Below are 5,000 nucleotides of genomic sequence, written 5' to 3'. Positions count from 1 at the left end.
GGCGAGAGTCGTCCGAGCCCCACGGGAGGAGAGGGACGCTCCGGAGGCCACGGATCGGTAGAGACAAAAGCGGGAGAAAATCACGTTCTTCTTCGCCGCCCGCGCGACAGGGGCGGGGAGGGAGGGGCGCCCGCACGCCCGGCCTCGTCGCTGGATGCATTTACATGTGGGGCGGAGGGAAGCAGGGGGTGGGGGGACCAAAACTAACCCACGTGACCCCTCATAAGCAAGCTTCATTACGATAAAGGTAGAGAAGGGAGAAAATGGGGCTTGTGTCACCCAGGACGCCTCTACGGGCCGCCTGCTAATGCCTAGGTCTATTAACATTCTGATTTCATAAAGCTCTGACTTGGGGAAGAAAGAAAAAAAAAAAAGAAAAAAAACAATCTGGGAAAAGCGGTTTAAACACTCCAATATACTTAAAAAGGAGAGAGAGAGAGAAAGAGAAAAAAAATCAATCAACATTCGAGCTTCCAAAACAAATCTGGGGGGTGAAGAAAACAAAACAAAAAAAAAAACATACGAGGGAAAAAAAATGAAACCCCTTTAGTGAGGGGGAGAGGGGTTTTCAAAAATGTCACACGTCTAGGGGAAGTTATTATCTTCCGCCCTTAAAAACAACAACAACAACATTACAACTACAAATAATAAGGCTCATTATCATACGGTGAACATTAAAAGACACAGACAACTGCCCTTTTTGTAAAGAATTTGAAATGGGCGAAAAACTTTAGGGAGAGTAAAAGGCAAATTTCCCAAAACACTTGGGATCGCTTCCTTCTCCGAAAGCGAAAAGAGAAAAGAGAGAAAAGAGGAAAAGAGGGAAATTGGAAAATAAGAGAAAAATAAAAATATTAGAAGGTTTAAAAAAATGGAGAAGAAGAAGAAGAAAATTTGGAGAGGGGAGAAAATGAGAGGGGGAAAGGGGAAGAAAGAAGAAATGAGGAGAGAAAGAGAAAATGAGAGAGAGAGAGAAAGAGGAAAATTAAGAGAGAAAGGAGGAGAGATAGAGTGATGAGATGAGGATTTTAGGGGGGAAATGAGAGAAGAGAAAATGAGAGAGAGAAAGAGAGAGGAAGAGAGAAGAGAGAGAGAGTGGGGAAAGGGGAGAGGAGAGGAGAGGGGGGAGAGGGGGATGAGAGAGGAGGAGAGAGGAGAGAGAGAGAGAGAGAGGAGGAGAGGGAGCGTTCAATTTGGGGTCACTTTTTCCCCAAACAAAATGGAAAATATGAAGTCCTTTCGGGAGAGGAGGGGAGAGGGGGGGGGGGGGGGAGGGGAACAGATGAGGGCGGGGGGGAAGTTGATTGGGGGGGGGGGGGGGTGGAAGGGAAGGGGAGGGAGAAGAGAGAGAGAAGGGGTGAAGTTTAAAAAAAAAGATGGAGAGGGGAGAAAAGGCCAGGTGGCAGAGTAGAAAAATAGCTCCTTGAGAGAGGAGAGATAGGAGAGAGGAGAGAGAGAGGAAAAGGTTTAGAGAGAGGAAAAGAGAGAAGATAGAAAAGTGAAAAGAGGAGAGATAAAGAAAGAGATAGAGAGAAAGAGATAGAGATAGAGATAGAGAGAGAGAGAGAGAGAGAGAGAGAGAGAGAGAGAGAGAGAGAGAGAGGAGAGAGAGAGAGATAGAGATAGAGATAGAGATAGAGATAGAGATAGAGATAGAGATAGAGATAGAGAGAGAGAGAGAGAGAGATAGAGAGAAAGAGATAGAGAGAAAGAGATAGAGAGAAAGAGATAGAGAGAAAGAGAGAGAGAGAGAGAGAGAGAGAGGAGAGAGAGAGAGAGAGAGAGAGAGAGAGAGAGAGAGAGAGAGAGAGAGAGAGAGAGAGAGAGAGAGAGAAAGAGAAAGAGAAAGAGAAAGAGAAAGAGAGAGAGAGAAAGAGAAAGAGAGAGAGAGAGAGAGAGAGAGAGAGAGACTAAGAATCTTTCTGTATAACACACACACACACACACACACACACACACACACACACACACACACACACACACACACACACACACACACACACACACACTAACAAAAACACAAAATTAAAAAAAAGGCCATCCTCGAACGGAAGCTGAAATAATAATCATCAAACCTCAACAGAAAAAAAAAGGAATTTTGGCGAGCATTTTCAACCAAGAACACGCCTTGCTTGAAGCGAGAGGGCTAAAGGCAAGAACAACACATCCTTGAAAAACAAATCGCACGGCCGCCCAGTGCTTCAAATGGCCAGCCAATGCAAGATTTATTGAGCAACTCAGTGCTACAGTTATTAGTCTTTTCTTAGCGGATTCCCACTTAGCCCGAACGTAAAAATGCGGTTCCAAGGCCCTTTATCGCAGTGACAGAAACACGAACGGAAAACAAACCCTGTCAAGTATCCTTGGAATAATAAAAGCCAGGTTTGACGACGAGCTTTATCGCAGCTTAAGGGTAGTGGCGTTGTGTACTCAATTAGAACGAACAAAAGCTTAGTCGATCAGATTGGATTCTCTTATTCTTCCTGTTCTTCGGGGCCTCCGTTTTCTCTCGTTGGGGATGGGGAGGCGCTACAGAAAACGGGGTTGGTTGCAGCGTTAACTCAAATAGTACGAGAGCCTTCCCACCATGGCTTTCTTTGTTTCGAGTCATGTGGGCTATAGGTTATATGACACGTTGTTTGTGAAAATTATGTGTACTGAAAAGTGTATCGAATCCGACAGGCCTATATATAACAAACTAAGTTTTTTCTATGCTGTATATCTATGCTATTGCACAATATACAACATTTCTGCGCAGTTAGACTGTGCTAGCCAATCACTTCTCATTCCATTCCCTCGTTAAGACGAAATCTAACCGCTTTAAAAAATGGAATACATTAAATCTCTGACCATAAACAGGACTCGGAGACAAAGCTTTTTCGGTGACAGTGAGGCGCCAGCAACACATCATAAAAAAAAAGGTGGTAAAAACGGTAGAATTCGTACCACAAGGAGCCGCCAAGAGGAATACTAGAAAATTACCGGTCTGGAATGTTGTTTTTCACAGTGCTTTGCTATGGATGGAAATCGTCATTGTGGTAGTGACTAGCTGAGATTTGCATGTATAGTCTACGATACAAAGACTAAGCAATAAAAAAATAAATAGATAAATACAAAAAAATCGGCGTACCGACTTTGAATGCGTCTTCTGCTAAATCTATCCGTATTGATCCATTAATTCCTCGTCTGTTTTATCAGCTGAAATTACCATTTCAGCTTCGAGCGCGCACACGCACAGTATAAATAAATGAACAGTAACAGGCATACTGTATTCGTTAGCGGGAAAATCGTGGCAAGCTCGTCGCAGATCCCCTTTCCCAAAAGAGCATTAACTATCAAGTTTAGCAACTAATTCCTCGACGGGTCGTTCCAGGTGAGTCGTTCCCATGGTCGGGCCAAGCGCTGCTACTTCAAGGTGAACGACCACCTGCCTCTGGCGCCCTACCTCCTTCCCCCACCCACCCTACCCCCTCCTAACCTCACACTTATCCTTGCTACTTTGCTCAACACTCTGGGCAAGATGTTGGGCGCGTTTCCACGCGAGAATGGCGGCATCAGGGCTGCAGCTTGGATGTGAACATTTACGGAATGTTTTTAGCAATTCCCTCGTCGCTTCCCTTCACCTGCTGCGACGTAACCCTACTCATAAATACATCCCGGTGGACAGCGAGGCTGGCTCAAACGGCCGCCATCAAAAGCTGCCACTGGAAATGAAACTTGTTGAACGAGCGTGTTGAATATTTGAATCCGGATGACCGTTACCGGGCCGAGAGGCCGGGCGCGCGCGCGCGCAAGGGGGAGTGAGCGAGCGATGGAGTGAAAACATAAGGTGGACGCTGGGCCGGTCGCAACCCTTGCCCGTGGCCCCTGCCCCGAGCTGCGCATTCCTTCAGAGGTGGCAGCCACGACCTGCATCTCCCGCACATCCGGTGGCTGTTTCGCCGACCTCCTCCGCTCGCTGTTCTCCTCCGCCGGCTCGAGCTTACTGCGTAACTGGGGACCGCCGCGGGTCCTCGGCAACAGACGGCGTGCAACACATGGGTTCCGGTGCGACCCGGATATACCAAACAGTGACCGAATTTTATCCCAGCTCTGGCGGTCCAGCATCAGAAAGAGACGTTCAAGAGGAGGTTCATTATATAGCCACTGCAACTGTTATTACTAGAATATCAGCTCGCTCTGTCAACGTAGGCGTGTACTGCAATGGCGGTGTGGTGTGGCGAGCGCTCTCTCACTACATTGGCGTTAGCTCTGGCCCGACACCGACCTCGACAGGAAGCTTTACAAAACGCACAGCAAATGGATGGCCTCCGCCCTGCAACTACGCACAACGCAGGCACGCCGCCTCCCCCTCTCCCAAGCCCTGCCTCCCTCCAGTGTATGTTTACTACGTCTATCCCCCAGAAAACAATAACTGGCGCGCATATTTCCAGCCTTTCTTTTGTTTCTTGTTGGTCAACAGTGACGTCAACTTAAGCGGCATTGTCTCGTAGCTGATAATGGCGCAAGACTCAGGCGGGAAGCGGCGCCTAGTAGCTCGCTGCAGAGGGCGGCGGTGCTCAGCCGAGTGTGAAGGCGTCTACCGCAGGCCGTCGTGGAGCGGGACGACGCCCACTCGCCGTGCCTGGCCCTCTGGTGGTGCTGGCTGTATTCCAGAGAATAACGCGCAAACTACCTTCGCTTCTACCGCCTTATGCCGAGGGAACGAAACGGACACGAGAAGTGAACGTTAGCAGAAACTGGATTGTGGTTTATCGAGACTTGTGACTGTTCCAAGTCCAATGCACTGGAAACGACAGCTGATATCACTGCTAAAAGAAGTAACTGCCTGGAAGCAGTGACTGTAAACTAACAGCGGGATGATGAGACACTATGGCCATTTTATTGCCTCAATACACTTTTTTGTTTTTTTTTTTTTTGACCTGGAGGAAATCTAAAAAAACATAGGGCCATGCTACTTGGACCCATAAAAACAAAAACAGAATGAAGCTGTTTGCTGT

This window comes from Penaeus chinensis, chromosome 10 (assembly GCF_019202785.1).
Source record: "Penaeus chinensis breed Huanghai No. 1 chromosome 10, ASM1920278v2, whole genome shotgun sequence".
Lineage (NCBI taxonomy): Eukaryota > Metazoa > Arthropoda > Malacostraca > Decapoda > Penaeidae > Penaeus > Penaeus chinensis.
This window is presented reverse-complemented; position numbering follows the sequence as displayed.